The sequence below is a fragment of the Oncorhynchus gorbuscha genome, linkage group LG12 (genome assembly GCF_021184085.1).
Source record: "Oncorhynchus gorbuscha isolate QuinsamMale2020 ecotype Even-year linkage group LG12, OgorEven_v1.0, whole genome shotgun sequence".
Lineage (NCBI taxonomy): Eukaryota > Metazoa > Chordata > Actinopteri > Salmoniformes > Salmonidae > Oncorhynchus > Oncorhynchus gorbuscha.
Window position 1 is genome coordinate 65,135,871 of NC_060184.1, and position 20,005 is coordinate 65,155,875.

Sequence of the window (20,005 nt, forward strand, 5' to 3'; positions counted from 1 at the left end):
TCCAGTGTGTCAAGTAATTATCTTTTTGTTTTCTCATGATTTGGTTGGGTCTAATTGTTTTGCTGTCCTGGGGGCTTTGTGGGGTCTGTTTGTGAACAGAGCCACAGCACCAGCTTGCTGTCACGCCTTGGTCATTGTATTTTGTGTTTTTGTTATATGTTTGGGTAGGCCAGGGTGTGCCATGGGTTTATATGTTGTTTTTCGTATTGGGGTTTGTAGTATTTGGGATCGCGGCTATTAGGGGTGTTGTATAGGCTTGGCTGCCTGAGGCGATTCTCAATTGGAGTCAGGTGCTTCGCGTTGTCTCTGATTGGGAACCGTATTTAGGCAGCCTGACTTTCGCTTTGTATTTTGTGGGTGTTTGTTCCTGTCTCTGTGTAGTGTTCACCAGATAGGCTGTAATAGGTTTCACGTTCCATTTTGTTGTTTTTGTATTTATGAGTTATTTCATGTATCGTTCCGTTTTCCTTCATTAAAGTCATGAGTAACCACTACGCTGCATTTCGGTCCAACTCTCTTCTTACAACAGACGAACGCCATTACACTTGCTTAAGCGACTCTTCTCCAGGTTCATCTCTCTGTAGGTGATGGCTTTGTTATGGAAGGTTTGGGAATCGCTTCCCTTTAGGTCTTTGTAGAATTTAAAGTTTATTTTCTGGATTTTGATCATTAGTGGGTATTGGCCTAATTCTACTCTGTATGCATTATTTGATGTTTTACATTGTACACAGAGGATATTTTTGCAGAATTCTGCATGCAGAGTCTCAATTTGGTTTAAGTCTCATTTCTTGGTTGGTGAGACCTCACAACCATAAAGGACAATGCCTTCTATAACTGATTCAAGTATTTTTAGCCAGATCCTAATTAGTATGTCAAATTTTATGTTCCTTTTGATAGCATAGAAGGCCCTTCTTGCCTTGTCTCTCAGATCGTTCACAACTTTGTGGAAGTTACCTGTCGTGCTGATGTTTAGGCCGAGGTAAGTATAGTTTTTTTGTGTACTCTAGGTTAACGGTGTCTAGATGGAATTGTATTTGTGGTCCTGGCAACTAGACCTTTTTCGGAACACTATTATTTTTGTCTTACTGAGATTTACTGTCAGGGCACAGGTCTGACAGAATCTGTGCAGAAGATATAGTTACTGCTGTGGTACTTTCTTGGTTTGGGACAGAAGCACCAGATCATCAGCAAACAGTAGACATTTGACTTCAGATTCTAGTAGGGTGAGGCCGGGTACTGCAGACTGTTCTAGTGCCCTCACCAATTCGTTGATATATATGTTGAAGAGGGTGGGGCTTAAGCTGCATCCCTGTCTCACTCAATGGCCCTGTGGAAAGAAAGTTTTTTTGCCAATTTTAACCATGGACTTGTTGTTTGTGTACATGGATTTTATAATGTCATATGTTTTGAATAGTAGACCTTTATGCCAAATTGAGTCAATGGCTTCTTTTAAGTCAACAAACATGAGAAGACTTTGCTTTTGTTTTGTTTTGTTTGTTGGTCAAATAAGGTGTGCAGGGTGAATATGTGTGTTATGCTGATGAATGAGGACCCAAAAGCGACTTAACGAAAACAGAGTCTTTATTCCAGTATAAGACAAAAGTAATAATCCTGGATATAACAAGGAGAAAACAAAACAGGAAAAACTTAAATCCACTCGTAGTAGCGAGGACTGACTGGAGACTCGACCATAGACTGCAGGTTGCTTAGGGAAGGCACCGACCGTAGCAGACTAAGACACCTGCTCACACGCAGCATCTGAAGAAGACAAAACACGACAGGGCGAGACCAGGACACAGAACAGCGAACATCATACAAGGATCCGACAAGGACAGAAGCGGAAAACAAGGGGAGAAATAGGGGCTCTAATCAGAGGGCAAAATAGGGGACAGGTGTGAAAAGAGTAAATGAGTGAGTTAGGAGAATGAGGAACAGCTGGGAGCAGGAACGGAACGATAGAGAGAAGAGAGAGAGGGAGGGGGAGAGAGAGGGATAGAAAGAGGGAACGAACCTAATAAGACCAGCAGGGGGAAACGAACAGAAGGGAAAGCACAAGGACAAGACAATATATGACAAAACATGACAGTACCCCCCCACTCACCGAGCGCCTCCTGGCGCACTCGAGGAGGAACCCTGGCGGCAACGGAGGAAATCATCAATCAGCGAACGGTCCAGCACGTCCCGAGATGGAACCCAACTCCTCTCCTCAGGATCGTAACCCTCCCAATCCACTAAGTACTGGTGACCACGTCCCCGAGAACGCATGTCCATGATCTTTCGTACTTTGTAAATAGGTGCGCCCTCGACAAGGACGGGGGGGAGGGAAGACGAACGGGGGCGCGAAGAAAGGGCTTGACACAGGAGACAGGGAAGACAGGGTGGACGCGACGAAGATGTCGCGGAAGAAGCAGTCGCACAGCGACAGGATTGACGACCTGGGAGACACGGAACGGACCAATGAACCGCGGAGTCAACTTGCGAGAAGCTGTCGTAAGGGGAAGGTTACGAGTGGAAAGCCACACTCTCTGGCCGCGACAATACCTAGGACTCTTAATCCTACGTTTATTGGCGGCTCACAGTCTGCGCCCTGTAACGGCAAAGTGCAGACCTCACCCTCCTCCAAGTGCGCTCACAACATTGGACAAACGCCTGAGCGGAGGGAACGCTGGACTCGGCGAGCTGGGACGAGAACAGAGGAGGCTGGTACCCCAGACTACTCTGAAACGGAGATAGCCCGGTAGCAGACGAAGGAAGCGAGTTGTGAGCGTATTCTGCCCAGGGGAGCTGTTCTGCCCAAGACGCAGGGTTTCTAAAAGAAAGGCTGCGTAATATGCGACCAATCGTCTGATTGGCCCTTTCTGCTTGACCGTTAGACTGGGGATGAAAACCGGAAGAGAGACTGACGGAAGCACCAATCAAACGACAGAATTCCCTCCAAAACTGTGACGTGAATTGCGGACCTCTGTCTGAAACGGCGTCTAACGGGAGGCCATGAATTCTGAACACATTCTCAATGATGATTTGTGCCGTCTCCTTAGCGGAAGGAAGCTTAGCGAGGGGAATGAAATGTGCCGCCTTAGAGAACCTATCGACAACCGTAAGAATCACAGTCTTCCCCGCAGACGAAGGCAGACCGGTAATGAAGTCTAAGGCGATGTGAGACCATGGTCGAGAAGGAATGGGAAGCGGTCTGAGACGACCGGCAGGAGGAGAGTTACCTGACTTAGTCTGCGCGCAGTCCGAACAAGCAGCCACGAAACGGCGCGTGTCACGCTCCTGAGTAGGCCACCAAAACCGCTGGCGAATAGATGCAAGTGTACCCCGAACGCCGGGGTGGCCAGCTAACTTGGCAGAGTGAGCCCACTGAAGAACAGCCAGACGAGTAGAAACAGGAACGAAAAGAAGGTTACTAGGACAAGCGAGCGGCGACGCAGTGTGAGTGAGTGCTTGCTTAACCTGTCTCTCAATTCCCCAGACAGTCAACCCGACAACACGCCCATCAGGAAGTATCCCCTCGGGATCGGTAGAAGCCACAGAAGAACTAAAGAGACGAGATAAGGCATCAGGCTTGGTGTTCTTATTACCCGGGCGATAAGAAATCACAAACTCGAAAAGAGCGAAAAACAACGCCCAACGAGCTTGACGTGCATTAAGTCGTTTGGCAGAACGGATGTACTCAAGGTTCTTATGGTCAGTCCAAACGACAAAGGAACGGTCGCCCCTCCAACCACTGTCGCCATTCGCCTAGGGCTAAGCGGATGGCGAGCAGTTCGTGGTTACCCACATCATAGTTGCGTTCCGATGGCGACAGGCGATGAGAAAAATAAGCGCAAGGATGGACCTTATCGTCAGACTGAAAGCGCTGGGATAGAATGGCTCCCACGCCCACCTCTGAAGCGTCAACCTCGACAATGAATTGTTTAGTGACGTCAGGAGTAACAAGGATAGGAGCGGACGTAAAACGCTTCTTGCGGAGATCAAAAGCTCTCTGGGCGGAACCGGACCACTTAAAGCACGTCTTGACAGAAGTAAGAGCTGTGAGAGGGGCAGCAACTTGACCGAAATTACGAATGAAACGCCGATAGAAATTAGCGAAACCTAGAAAGCGCTGCAACTCGACACGTGACCTTGGAACGGGCCAATCACTGACAGCCTGGACTTTAGCGGGATCCATCTGAATGCCTTCAGCGGAAATAACAGAACCGAGAAATGTGATAGAGGAGACATGAAAGGCGCACTTCTCAGCCTTCACGTAGAGACAATTCTCTAAAAGGCATTGGAGTACACGTCGAACGTGCTGAACATGAATCTCGAGTGACGATGAAAAAATCAGGATATCGTCAAGGTAGACAAAAACAAAGATGTTCAGCATGTCTCTCAGTACATCATTAACTAATGCCTGAAAAACAGCTGGAGCATTAGCGAGACCGAACGGCAGAACCCGGTACTCAAAATGCCCTAACGGAGTGTTAAACGCCGTTTTCCACTCGTCCCCCTCTCTGATCCGCACGAGATGGTAAGCGTTACGAAGGTCCAACTTAGTAAAGAACCTGGCTCCCTGCAGAATATCGAAGGCTGACGACATAAGGGGAAGCGGATAACGATTCTTAACCGTTATGTCATTCAGCCCTCGATAATCCATGCAGGGGCGCAGAGTACCGTCCTTCTTCTTAACAAAAAAAACCCCCGCTCCGGCGGGAGAGGAAGAAGGCACTACGGTGCCGGCGTCGAGAGAAACAGACAAATAATCCTCGAGAGCCTTACGTTCGGGAGCCGACAGAGAGTATAGTCTACCCCGAGGTGGAGTGGTCCCCGGAAGGAGATCAATACTACAATCATACGACCGGTGAGGAGGAAGGGAGTTGGCTCTGGACCGACTGAAGACAGGTTCCTCCTGAGAAGAGGGGACAGAAGAAACAGGAGGGATAGCAGACATTAAACACTTCACATGACAAGAAACGTTCCAGGATAGGATAGAATTACTAGACCAATTAATAGAAGGATTATGACATACTAGAATGAGGAACAGCTGGGAGCAGGAACGGAACGATAGAGAGAAGAGAGAGAGGGAGGGGGAGAGAGAGGGATAGAAAGAGGGAACGAACCTAATAAGACCAGCAGGGGGAAACGAACAGAAGGGAAAGCACAAGGACAAGACAATATATGACAAAACATGACTATGTGGTCTGTCATAGCATAATTTGGAAAAATACAATTTGGCATTTGCTCAGAAAATTGTTTTCACTGAGGAAATGTAATAATCTGCTCTTAATGATAATGCAGAGGTATAGCCAATTGGAATTTGTGGTCTGTGTATTTCATCATTTCATGAATGATACCATCATGATACCACAGGCCTTTTTGGGTTTGAGGGTTTGTATTTTGTCCTGTAGTTCATTCAACAAGCACTGTTTTGGACAGATAACTTTATGTTGTTGTTTGTTTAGTGTGTTCCAATTTTCCCAGAAGTGGTTAGATTCTATGGATGATTAAATTACAGTTGAAGTCGGAAGTTTACATACACTTAGGTTGAGGTCATTAAAACTCATTTGTCAACCACTCCACAAATGTCTTGTTAACAAACTATAGTTTTGGCAAGTCGGTTAGGCCATCTACATTGTGCATGACACAAGTAATTTTTCCAACAATTGTTTGCAGACAGATTATTTCACTTACAATCATGGGAAAATCATGGGAAAGTCATGGGAAAATCATGGGAAAATCATGGGAAAGTCATGGGAAAATCATGGGAAAGTCATGGGAAAATCATGGGAAAGTCATGGGGAAATCATGGGAAAGTCATGGGAAAATCATGGGAAAGTCAAGGGAAAATCAAAAGAAATCAGCCAAGACCTCAGAAATATCTTCTGGTCTGATGAAACAAAAATAGAACTGTTTGGCCATAATGACCATCGTTATGTTTGGAGGAAAAACGGGGACGCTTGCAAGCAAAAGAACAAATCCGGACTGTGAAGCACGTGGGTGGCAGCATCATGTTGTGAAGGTGCTTTGCTGCAGGAGGGACTGGTGCACTTCATAAAATAGATGACATCATGAGATAGGAAAATTATGTGGATATATTGAAGCAACATCTCAAGACATCAGTCACGAAGTTAAAGCTTGGTCGCAAATGGGTCTTCCAAATGGACAACGACCCCAAGCATACTTCCAAAGTTGTGGCAAAATGGATTAAGGACAACAAAGTCAAGGTATTGGAGTGGCCATCACAAAGCCCTGACCTCAATCATATAGAAAATTTGTGGGCAGATCTGAAAAAGCGTGTGCGAGCATGGAGGCCTACAAACCTGACTCAGTTACAACAGCTCTGTCAGGGGGAATGGGCCAAAATTCACTAAACTTATTGTGGGAAACTTGTGGAAGGCTACCGGAAACGTTTGAGCGAAGTTAATCAATTTAACGGCAATAGTACCAAATACTAATTGAGTGTATGTAAACTTCTGACCCACTGGGAATGTGATGAAAGAAATAAAAGCTGAAATTAATAATTCTCTGTACTATTATTCTGACATTTCACATTCTTAAAATAAAGTGGTGATCCTAACTGACCTAAGAGAGGGAATTTTTACTTGATTAAATGTCAGGAATTGTTAAAAACGGAGTTTAAATGTATTTGGCTAAGATGTATGTAAACTGTCATGTTTGTCATTCATTGTCATGTCTTGTCCCTGTGCTCCCCATGCTATTCGTTTCCCTCTGCTGGTCTTGTTTGGTTCTATCCTTCTCTCTCCCCCTCCCTCTCTCACTCTCTCGCTCTCTCTTCTCTCTGTCGTTCCGTTCCTGCTCCCAGCTGTTCCTATTCCCCTAATCATCATTTAGTCTTTCCACACCTGTTCCCGATCCTTTCCCCTGATTAGACTCCCTATTTATTCCTTTGTGATCCGTTCCTGTTCCGTCGGTTCCTTGTTTTGTATTCCATGCTGTAATTGCGTTTCGCCCTGTCCTGTCGTGTTTTTTGCCGTGATTGTGTATCACCCTGTCCTGTCGTGTTTTGTGCCTTCTTCAGACGCTGCGTGTGAGCAGGTGTCTCAGTTGACTACGGCCTGCGCCTACCCGAAGCGACCTGCAGTCTGTGGCCGCTTCTCCAGTTGTTTTCCCCTCTACTATCTAGAGGATTTCAGTTATTCGGTTTTGAGCATTAATAAACTCTGTTTCTGTTAAGTCGCGTTTGGGTCCTCCTTCACCTGCATGACAGAAGGAACCGACCAAAGAATGGACCCAGCGACTTCAGACGCTCGTTACACTGCCGTCGAGATCCAAGGAGCCATGCTCGGCAGACACGAGCAGGAATTGTCTGCTGCTCGCCATGCCGTGGAGAACCTGGCCGCTCAGGTTTCCGACCTCTCTGGACAGTTCCAGAGTCTACGTCTCGTGCCACCTGTTACTCCCTGGCCTGCCGAGCCTCCTGAACCCAGGGTTAATAACCCACCTTGCTACTCCGGGCAGCCCACTGAGTGCCGCTCCTTTCTCACGCAGTGTGAGATTGTGTTCTCTCTCCAACCCCACACATACTCTAGAGAGAGAGCTCGGGTTGCTTTCGTCATTTCACTCCTTACTGGCCGGGCTCGAGAATGGGGCACAGCTATCTGGGAGGCAAGGGCTGATTGCTCTAACAGATTCCAGAACTTTAAAGAGGAGATGATTCGGGTTTTTGACCGTTCAGTTTTTGGTGAGGAGGCTTCTAGGGCCCTGGCTTCCTTATGCCAAGGTGAACGGTCCATAACGGATTATTCCATTGAGTTTCGCACTCTTGCTGCCTCTAGTGAGTGGAACGAGCCGGCGCTGCTCGCTCGTTTTCTGGAGGGACTCCACGCAGTGGTTAAGGATGAGATTCTCTCCCGGGAGGTTCCTTCAGATGTGGACTCCTTGATTGCTCTCGCCATCCGCATAGAACGACGGGTAGATCTTCGTCACCGGGCTCGTGGAAGAGAGCTCGCATCAACGGTGTTTCCCTGCTCCGCATCGCAACCATCTCCCTCTGGCTTTGAGACTGAGCCCATGCAGCTGGGAGGGATTCGCATCTCGAATAAGGAGAGGGAACAGAGGATCACCAACCGCCTGTGCCTCTATTGCGGAGTTGCTGGACATTTTGTTATTTCATGTCCAGTAAGAGGCCAGAGCCCATCAGTAAGCGGAGGGCTACTGGTGAGCGCTACTACTCAGGTCCCTTCATCTAGATCTTGTACTACTATGTCGGTCCATCTACGCTGGACCGGTTCGGGTGCTACATGCAGTGCTTTGATTGACTCTGGGGCTGAGGGTTGTTTCATGGACGAAGCATGGGCTCGGAAACATAACATTCCTTTCAGACCGTTAGACAGGCCTACGCCCATGTTTGCCTTAGATGGTAGTCATCTTCCCAGTATCAAATTTGAGACACTACCTTTAACTCTCACAGTATCTGGTAACCACAGTGAGACTATGTCTTTTTTGATTTTCCGTTCACCGTTTACACCTGTTGTTTTGGGTCACCCCTGGCTTGTATGTCATAATCCTTCTATTAATTGGTCTAGTAATTCTATCCTATCCTGGAACGTTTCTTGTCATGTGAAGTGTTTAATGTCTGCCATCCCTCCCATTTCTTCTGTCCCTACTTCTCAGGAGGAACCTGGCGATTTGACAGGAGTGCCGGAGGAATATCATGATCTGCGCACGGTCTTCAGTCGGTCCCGAGCCAACTCCCTTCCTCCTCACCGGTCGTATGATTGTAGTATTGATCTCCTTCCGGGGACCACTCCTCCTCGAGGTAGACTATACTCTCTGTCGGCTCCCGAACGTAAGGCTCTCGAGGATTATTTGTCTGTGTCTCTTGACGCCGGTACCATAGTGCCTTCTTCCTCTCCGCCGGGGCGGGGTTCTTTTTTGTTAAGAAGAAGGACGGTACTCTGCGCCCTGCGTGGATTATCGAGGGCTGAATGACATAACGGTTAAGAATCGTTATCCGCTTCCCCTTATGTCATCAGCCTTCGAGATTCTGCAGGGAGCCAGGTGCTTTACTAAGTTGGACCTTCGTAACGCTTACCATCTCGTGCGCATCAGAGAGGGGGACGAGTGGAAAACGGCGTTTAATACTCCGTTAGGGCATTTTGAGTACCGGGTTCTGCCGTTCGGTCTCGCCAATGCGCCAGCTGTTTTTCAGGCATTAGTTAATGATGTTCTGAGAGACATGCTGAACATTTTTGTTTTTGTCTATCTTGACGATATCCTGATTTTTTCTCCGTCACTCGAGATTCATGTTCAGCACGTTCGACGTGTTCTACAGCGCCTTTTAGAGAATTGTCTCTACGTAAAGGCTGAGAAGTGCTCTTTTCATGTCTCCTCCGTTACTTTTCTCGGTTCCGTTATTTCCGCTGAAGGCATTCAGATGGATTCCGCTAAGATCCAAGCTGTCAGTGATTGGCCCGTTCCAAGGTCACGTGTCGAGTTGCAGCGCTTCTTAGGTTTCGCTAATTTCTATCGGCGTTTCATTCGTAATTTCGGTCAAGTTGCTGCCCCTCTCACAGCTCTTACTTCTGTCAAGACGTGTTTTAAGTGGTCCGGTTCCGCCCAGGGAGCTTTTGATCTTCTAAAAGAACGTTTTACGTCCGCTCCTATCCTCGTTACTCCTGACGTCACTAGACAATTCATTGTCGAGGTTGACGCTTCAGAGGTAGGCGTGGGAGCCATTCTATCCCAGCGCTCCCAGTCTGACGATAAGGTTCATCCTTGCGCTTATTTTTCTCATCGCCTGTCGCCATCTGAGCGCAACTATGATGTGGGTAACCGTGAACTGCTCGCCATCCGCTTAGCCCTAGGCGAATGGCGACAGTGGTTGGAGGGGGCGACCGTTCCTTTTGTCGTTTGGACAGACCATAAGAACCTTGAGTACATCCGTTCTGCCAAACGACTTAATGCCCGTCAAGCTCGTTGGGCGTTGTTTTTCGCTCGTTTCGAGTTTGTGATTTCTTACCGTCCGGGTAGCAAGAACACCAAGCCTGATGCCTTATCCCGTCTGTTTAGTTCTTCTGTGGCTTCTACTGATCCCGAGGGGATTCTTCCTTATGGGCGTGTTGTCGGGTTAACAGTCTGGGGAATTGAAAGACAGGTTAAGCAAGCACTCACGCACACTGCGTCGCCGCGCTTGTCCTAGTAACCTCCTTTTCGTCCCTGTTTCCACTCGTCTGGCTGTTCTTCAGTGGGCTCACTCTGCCAAGTTAGCGGGTCATCCCGGTGTTCGAGGCACTCTTGCGTCTATTCGCCAGCGCTTTTGGTGGCCGACTCAGGAGCGTGACACGCGCCGTTTCGTGGCTGCCTGTTCGGACTGCGCGCAGACTAAGTCGGGTAACTCTCCTCCTGCCGGTCGTCTCAGACCGCTCCCCATTCCTTCTCGACCATGGTCTCACATTGCCTTAGACTTCATTACCGGTCTGCCTTTGTCTGCGGGGAAGACTGTGATTCTGACGGTTGTCGATAGGTTCTCTAAGGCGGCACATTTCATTCCCCTCGCTAAACTTCCTTCCGCTAAGGAGACGGCACAAATCATTATTGAGAATGTATTCAGAATTCATGGCCTCCCGTTAGACGCCGTTTCAGACAGAGGTCCGCAATTCACGTCACAGTTTTGGAGGGAGTTCTGTCGTTTGATTGGTGCGTCCGTCAGTCTCTCTTCCGGGTTTCATCCCCAGTCTAACGGTCAAGCAGAGAGGGCCAATCAGACGATTGGTCGCATACTACGCAGCCTTTCTTTCAGGAACCCTGCGTCTTGGGCAGAACAGCTCCCCTGGGCAGAATACGCTCACAATTCGCTTCCTTCGTCTGCTACCGGGTTATCTCCGTTTCAGAGTAGTCTGGGTTACCAGCCTCCTCTGTTCTCATCCCAGCTTGCCGAGTCCAGCGTTCCTCCGCTCAAGCGTTTGTCCAACGTTGTGAGCGCACCTGGAGGAGGGTGAGGTCTGCACTTTGCCGTTACAGGGCACAGACGGTGAGAGCCGCCAATAAACGCAGGATTAAGAGTCCAAGGTATTGTTGCGGCCAGAGAGTGTGGCTTTCCACTCGCAACCTTCCTCTTACGACAGCTTCTCGTAAGTTGACTCCGCGGTTCATTGGTCCGTTCCGTGTCTCCCAGGTCGTCAATCCTGTCGCTGTGCGACTGCTTCTTCCGCGACATCTTCGTCGCGTCCATCCTGTCTTCCATGTCTCCTGTGTTAAGCCCTTTCTTCGCACCCCGTTCGTCTTCCCTCCCCCCCCTCCCGTCCTTGTCGAGAGCGCACCTATTTACAAGGTACATAAAATTATGGACATGCGTTCTCGGGGACGGGGTCACCAATACCTAGTGGATTGGGAGGGTTACGGTCCTGAGGAGAGGAGTTGGGTTCCGTCTCGGGACGTGCTGGACCGTTCGCTCATCGATGATTTCCTCCGTTGCCGCCAGGATTCCTCCTCGAGTGCGCCAGGAGGCGCTCGGTGAGTGGGGGGGTACTGTCATGTTTGTCATTCATTGTCATGTCTTGTCCCTGTGCTCCCCATGCTATTCGTTTCCCTCTGCTGGTCTTGTTTGGTTCTATCCTTCTCTCTCCCCTCCCTCTCTCACTCTCTCGCTCTCTCTTCTCTCTGTCGTTCCGTTCCTGCTCCCAGCTGTTCCTATTCCCCTAATCATCATTTAGTCTTTCCACACCTGTTCCCGATCCTTTCCCCTGATTAGACTCCCTATTTATTCCTTTGTGATCCGTTCCTGTTCCGTCGGTTCCTTGTTTTGTATTCCATGCTGTAATTGCGTTTCGCCCTGTCCTGTCGTGTTTTTTGCCGTGATTGTGTATCACCCTGTCCTGTCGTGTTTTGTGCCTTCTTCAGACGCTGCGTGTGAGCAGGTGTCTCAGTTGACTACGGCCTGCGCCTACCCGAAGCGACCTGCAGTCTGTGGCCGCTTCTCCAGTTGTTTTCCCCTCTACTATCTAGAGGATTTCAGTTATTCGGTTTTGAGCATTAATAAACTCTGTTTCTGTTAAGTCGCGTTTGGGTCCTCCTTCACCTGCATGACATAAACTTCTGACTTCAACTATACATTGAGCTGACGTGCTGTTCAATCCTTTTCCATAGTGTAATTCTGTTTTGTTTTAGTGATTCACCATAGTGAAGGCATAGACTCAGGTTTTCTTTCTTTGGTGTTAGCATTCTTCATCAAACCATTTGTCATTGTTGTTAATTTTCTTAAGTTGTCTGCTTGAAATGTTTTGATTTGATAGGGAAGCTGAAAGCTCAATTAAATTGTTTAGTATCTCTCTCTAACTCTCCACATGTTCCCTACATTGTTTCCTAATTTGTGATGTACATCCTAGAGGGTGTATATATCCATCATCCTTCAGTATATGTAGAGGATATAAAGCTAGCCATCTTAATTTCCCTCGTCGATCCGTCAGTCTGTGTGTTCACTCTCTCGCCCCCAGGTACTAACACAGGAGCTCAAAGGTTGCATGATTTGTACAAAAGCGGACGAGCAGATAGGAGAGGCCAGGTTAGTTCAGGTTAGATTGGCTAGCTGTAGAGCTTCTAATTCGGTCTGCGAACCTCACATTAGAGAAATAATTACAGAGTTGATGGTTAAAACCCTGCAGGGGAGAGCCATGCTAAGAGACAGGAACGAGCTAGCGCTGGAGCTATTTACACCAACAAGGTTTTGTGTGTATGTGTATGTATGTGTGTGTTTGTGTGTGTGTGTCTGTGTCTGTGTGTGTGTGTGTGTGTGTGTGTGTGTGTGTGTGTGTGTGTGTGTGTGTGTGTGTGTGTGTGTGTGTGTGTGTGTGTGTGTGGCTGATTGTTGTGGCCTATCAGTTTATTATAGCTTTCTGTGCAGAGTGTAGTCAAGAAGGAAACAACACTCCCCGCAGACATTGACCTAAGGGGGTTAACGTGGTATTTCTAATGCATTTGTGCTGTGAAATACATTTTATGTCTAATTCTGTATGCTATAATTATTTTTTAATTAGAGCAGTAAAAATAAATGTTTTGTCATACCATTCGTATATGGTTTGATATACAATGGCTGTCAGCCAATCAGCATTCAGGGCTCGAATCACCCAGTTTATAATATGAGATAGCATTCATTATGCTCCTTTTAAGCATCATTTTTAATCTACAAAGTCATATAAATCATCAGAACATGAAATAAAATAATTCTGAAATCCATTTTACCTCCAATTTAATTTTGTCTTTCTCATTGTTAATCCTAACCTCCAATTTGGGAACAAAGCTATTACATGTATTTCTGAAGTTGTGTGTGTGTGTGCGTGTGTGTGTCTGTGTGTGCGTGAGTGAGTGTGTGTGTTTCATTGTTCATTTAAAGGTCCATCTGTGTGTGTGTATTTGGGTGTGTGTGTGAAAAGAATGACTCTGATGGGACGTACAGAAAACGACAACCATCACACTGTTATCACACTCTCGATATGCCTTACCAAGCTCCACACACATCATCATACACACATCATCATACACACATTATCATACACACATTATCATACACACATTATTATACAAGCACGCCTTTCAGAAGGGATAGTTCCAGTGTGTCTCATTCAGTGTTGGCCTCACCTGCAAAAAAGGACGATGTGAAGAATATACGTGTGTGTGTGTGTGTGTGTGTGTATGTGTTTATTTCTGGTTTTACTATCCTTGTGGTGATCAGAAGTCCTCACAAGGATAGTAAAACAAGTGGGGGCATTTCATATTGTCAAAGACTCCAGCCACCCAAGTCGAAGACTGTTCTCTCTGCTACCGGTGCACCATGTCTGGAACTAACCGGACCCTGAACAAGCCATAACTAACTCTTTTGACTCATCACATTATTATTTTGTTCCCTAGCAAGTCATTTAATCGCTACCTATATGTACATATCTACCTCAATTACCTTGTACCCCTGCACATTCACTCTGTACTGGTACCCCATATAGTAATCATCACTCAATGTGTTTCTCGCTGTAATTTTCCCTCTGCATTGTGGTGAAGGGCACACATGTAAGCACTTCACTGTTAGCCTATAGCTTACGAAGCATGTGACAAATGACATTTGATTTGATTCGATTTTGCCAGTCCCCACAAGGAAAACGGCCATTAAAAAAAAAACGGCAAGCTCGTTTTTCAACCACTCCACAAATGTCTTGTTAACAAACTATAGTTTTGGGCAAGTCGGTTAAGACACCTACTTTGTGCATGACGCAAGACATTTTTCCAACAATTATTTACAGACAAATTCTTTCACTTATACTTCACTGTATCACATTTCCAATGGGTCAGAAGTTTACACACACTAAGTTGACTGTGCCTTTAAACAGCTTGGAAAATTCCAGAAAATGATGTCATGGCTTTAGAAGCTTCTGATAGGCTAATTGACCTCATTTGAGTCAATTGGAGGTGTTCCTGTGGATATATTTCAAGGCCTAGCTTCAAACTCAGTGCCTCTTTGCTTGACATCATGGGAAAGTCAAAAGAAATCAGCCAAGACCTCAAAAATATCTTCATCCTTGGGAGCAATTTCCAAATGCCTGAAGGTACCACGGTCATCTGTACAAACAATAGTATGCAAGTATAAACACCATGGGACCACGCAGCTGTGATACTACCGCTCAGGAAGGAGACGTGTTCTGTCTCCTAGAGATGAACTTACTTTAGTGCGAAAAGTGCAAATCAAATCAACATTTGACCCAAGTTAAACAATTTAAAGGCAATGCTACCAAATACTAATTGAGTGTAAACTGCTGACCCACTGGGTGATGAAAAAAAAAAAGTCCTTCTCTCTACTATTATTCTGACATTTCACATTCTTAAAATAAAGTGATGATCCCAACTGACCTAAGACAGGCAATTTTTTACTAGGATTAAATGTCAGAAATTTTGAAAAACTGATTTTAAATGTATTTGGCAAAGGTGTATGTAAACTTCCGACTTCAACTTTATCTGCCCGCCATGACATCTACAGCACCCGATGTCACAGGAAGGCCAAAAAGATCATCAAAGACAACAACCACCCGAGCCACTGCCTGTTCACACTGCTATCATCCAGAAGGCGAGGTCAGTACATGTGCATCTGGGACCGAGAGACTGAAAAACAGCATCTATCTCAAGGCCATTAGACTGCTAAACGGCAATCACTAACTCAGAGAGGCTGCGGCCTACATAGATACCCAATCACTGGCCACTTTAACAAATGGATCACTAGTTACTTTAAACAATGCCACTTTAAATAATGGCACTTTAATAATGTTCACATATCTTAGATTACACATATCATATATATGTACTGTATTTTATACCAAATATTTCACCTTGCCTATGCCGCTCGGCCATCGCACATCCATATATTTATATGTACATATTCTCATTCACCCCTTTTAGATTTGTGTGTATTAGGTAGTTGTTGGGGAATTGTTAGATTACTTGTTAGATATGACTGCAGAAGCACAAGTATTTCGCTACACTCGCATCTGCTAACCATGTGTATTTGACAAATAAAATGTGATTAGATTTAAAAAAAATTATCATATTGTCCAGATAACAACTGTTTCTTTCCTGTGTGCCTACAAACATGTATAGGTACATGGTTGTGTGTGTGTGTGTGTGTGTGTGTGTGTGTGTGTGTGTGTGTGTGTGTGTGTGTGTGTGTGTGTGTGTGTGTGTGTGTGTGTGTGTGTGTGTGTGTGTGTGTGTGTGTGTGTGTGTGTGTGTGTGTGTGTGTGTGTGTGTGTGTGTGTGTGCGCGTGCGTGCGTGTGTGTGTGCTCCCGGCTTCGTTTTATCATAGCAGGTTGTCTTTTCTCCTGACCCTGACATTTGGAGTCATGTGATAATGCTCCTCACATATCAATTTCACCTATTTTCTCATCAGACCCATTTCCCCTGCAGAAAATGGAATCATTTATGCTTTCAGAAATGTCTTATTGATTGGCTCACTGCTGGAAATAGGAACTGCCATTATAGCCACGCTACCACGCAGTTAAATTGAGTTTTAAGCAGGATTGTAAAATATATCATTTCACAACCACTAAAACAAAAGCTTTTATATTTGTGGACACTAAGTATCAAATGCCTTAAACTACCTGTTTTCTTGTATGATAGTGCTATTTCTGATGTATACGCATTTCTCTTGCATTGTATATTACTGTGTGTGTCCAGCCTATAACTAGGCCCGTTGAATTTATTGACTCCCTGTCTGAGGAGCACTTGGATATAATGTTAAAAATTTCATATCCACACTGGGTTCTCTTCATTGGTTGTTAGAGAGAACATGTGGTTGTTCCTAATAAATAAATGAACTGTATAAATTATACACTTGCTGTGTGTGTGTGTGTGTGTGTGTGTGTGTGTGTGTGTGTGTGTGTGTGTGTGTGTGTGTGTGTGTGTGTGTGTGTGTGTGTGTGTGTGTGTGTGTGTGTGTGTGTGTGTGTGTGTGTGTGTGTGTGATTATGTGATGTACACACCAACAGGGCTGGGGTAGCTTTGAAGGTGCACTGAGAATCAACAGGGACATAATCACACACACACACTCACACGAACGCCCGCACAGAGCCTTGGCCTACTCCATCTTTGGACAAGGGCAACGACCTCCTCTCCTCTTTCAACAACCCCCTCTCCTCTTTCAGCAACCCCCTCTCCTCTTTCAACAACCCCCTCTCCTCTTTCAATGACCTCCTCTCCTCTTTCAGCAACCCCTCTCCTCTTTCAACAACCCCCTCTCCTCTTTCAACGATCTCCTCTCCTCTTTCAACAACCCCCTCTCCTCTTTCAGCAACCCCTCTCCTCTTTCAACAACCCCTCTCCTCTTTCAGCAACCCCTCTCCTCTTTCAATGACCCCCTCTCTCTTTCAGCAACCCCTCGCCTCTTTCAACAACCCCCTCTCCTCTTTCAACGATCTCCTCTCCTCTTTCAACAACCCCTCTCCTCTTTCAGCAACCCCTCTCCTCTTTCAACAACCCCTCTCCTCTTTCAGCAACCCCTCTCCTCTTTCAACAACCCCCTCTCCTCTTCCAACAACCCCCTCTCCTCTTTCAGCAACCCCCTGTCCTCTTTCAACCACCCCTCTCCTCTTTCAGCAACCCCCTCTCCTCTTTCAGCAACCCCTCTCCTCTTTCAACAACCCCTCTCCTCTTTCAGCAACCCTCAACCCCCTCTTTGCAACAAGGCTCTCTATGAACCACAGCTAAGGCTAAACACACAACACAAGATCCCCCGTATAGTTTTAAACTATATGGACTCCTCCCCTCACAACCACCAAACTGGGGTTGTGGGCCTCTCTGATCCCAGGAACACATGTAGATGTTGGCCTCAGATGAAGTGAAGAGACCGTCATCTTCACCACAAACCCCCAGCCCAGCACTGGTCGTGCCCAGGGGACGATGTCTCTCGCTGGGCCAGGAGAGGGGAGAGGGGAGAGGAGTGCCTGGGGCTGGGGCTGGAGCTCACACCTCCCTCCACTATGGACATGGAACCAAATAACCCAAGCCCAGCTATCCCCATGCTTCATAAATAATGCTCACTGTTAATATTTAATGAATAATTACTACTCTGCTTTTATTTTGTTGACCAAAGACATGGTCAGCAAATGATTTGGCAGCAGACCCCTTCTCCCCTGCTTCCCTCCATTCTCCTATTTCCCTGCTTCCCTCCATTCTCCTATTTCCCTGCTTCCCTCCATTCTCCTATTTCCCTGCTTCCCTCCATTCTCCTATTTCCATGCTTCCCTCCATTCTCCTATTTCCCTTCTTCCATCCATTCTCCTATTTACCTGCTTCCCTCCATTCTCCTATTTCCATGCTTCCTTCCATTCTCCTATTTCCCTGCTTCCCTCCATTCTCCTATTTCCCTGCTTCCCTCCATTCTCCTATTTCCATGCTTCCCTCCATTCTCCTATTTCCATGCTTCCCTCCATTCTCCTATTTCCCTGCTTCCCTCCATTCTCCTATTTCCCTGCTTCCCTCCATTCTCATATTTCCCTGCTTCCCTCCATTCTCCTATTTCCCTGCTTCTCTCCATTATCATATTTCCCTGCTTCTCTCCATTATCATATTTCCATGCTTCCCTCCATTATCCCATTTCCCTGCTTCTCTCCATTCTCCTATTTCCATGCTTCCCTCCATTCTCATATTTCCCTGCTTCCCTCCATTATCCGATTTCCCTGCTTCCCTCCATTATCCTATTTCCCTGCTTCTTTCCTGCTTCTTATCCAGAGCGACTTACAAATTGGTGCATTCACCTTATGACATTCAGTGGAACAGCCACTTTACAATAGTGCATCTAAATCTTTTGAGGGGGGGGATGATAAGGATTACTTTATCCTATCCTAGGTATTCCTTAAAGAGGTGGGGTTTCAGGTGTCTCCGGAAGGTGGTGATTGACTCCGCTGTCCTGGCGTCGTGAGGGAGTTTGTTCCACCATTGGGGGGCCAGAGCAGCGAACAGTTTTGACTGGGCTGAGCGGGAACTGTACTTCCTCAGTGGTAGGGAGGCGAGCAGGCCAGAGGTGGATGAACGCAGTGCCCTTGTTTGGGTGTAGGGCTTGATCAGAGCCTGGAGGTACTGAGGTGCCGTTCCCCTCACAGCTCCGTAGGCAAGCACCATGGTCTTGTAGCGGATGCGAGCTTCAACTGGAAGCCAGTGGAGAGAGCGGAGGAGCGGGGTGACGTGAGAGAACTTGGGAAGGTTGAACACCAGACGGGCTGCAGCGTTCTGGATGAGTTGTAGGGGTTTAATGGCACAGGCAGGGAGCCCAGCCAACAGCGAGTTGCAGTAATCCAGACGGGAGATGACAAGTGCCTGGATTAGGACCTGCGCCGCTTCCTGTGTGAGGCAGGGTCGTACTCTGCGGATGTTGTAGAGCATGAACCTACAGGAACGGGCCACCGCCTTGATGTTAGTTGAGAACGACAGGGTGTTGTCCAGGATCACGCCAAGGTTCTTAGCGCTCTGGGAGGAGGACACAATGGAGTTGTCAACCGTGATGGCGAGATCATGGAACGGGCAGTCCTTCCCCGGGAGGAAGAGCAGCTCCGTCTTGCCGAGGTTCAGCTTGAGGTGGCGATCCGTCATCCACACTGATATGTCTGCCAGACATGCAGAGATGCGATTCGCCACCTGGTCATCAGAAGGGGAAAGGAGAAGATTAATTGTGTGTCGTCTGCATAGCAATGATAGGAGAGACCATGTGAGGTTATGACAGAGCCAAGTGACTTGGTGTATAGCGAGAATAGGAGAGGGCCTAGAACAGAGCCCTGGGGGACACCAGTGGTGAGAGCGCGTGGTGAGGAGACAGATTCTCGCCACGCCACCTGGTAGGAGCGACCTGTCAGGTAGGACGCAATCCAAGCGTGGGCCGCGCCGGAGATGCCCAACTCGGAGAGGGTGGAGAGGAGGATCTGATGGTTCACAGTATCGAAGGCAGCCGATAGGTCTAGAAGGATGAGAGCAGAGGAGAGAGAGTTAGCTTTAGCGGTGCGGAGCGCCTCCGTGATACAGAGAAGAGCAGTCTCAGTTGAATGACTAGTCTTGAAACCTGACTGATTTGGATCAAGAAGGTCATTCTGAGAGAGATAGCGGGAGAGCTGGCCAAGGACGGCACGTTCAAGAGTTTTGGAGAGAAAATAAAGAAGGGATACTGGTCTGTAGTTGTTGACATCGGAGGGATCGAGTGTAGGTTTTTTCAGAAGGGGTGCAACTCTCGCTCTCTTGAAGACGGAAGGGACATAGCCAGCGGTCAGGGATGAGTTGATGAGCGAGGTGAGGTAAGGGAGAAGGTCTCCGGAAATGGTCTGGAGAAGAGAGGAGGGGATAGGGTCAAGTGGGCAGGTTGTTGGGCGGCCGGCCGTCACAAGACGCGAGATTTCATCTGGAGAGAGAGGGGAGAAAGAGGTCAGAGCACAGGGTAGGGCAGTGTGAGCAGAACCAGCGGTGTCGTTTGACTTCGCAAACGAGGATCGGATGTCGTCGACCTTCTTTTCAAAATGGTTGACGAAGTCATCTACAGAGAGG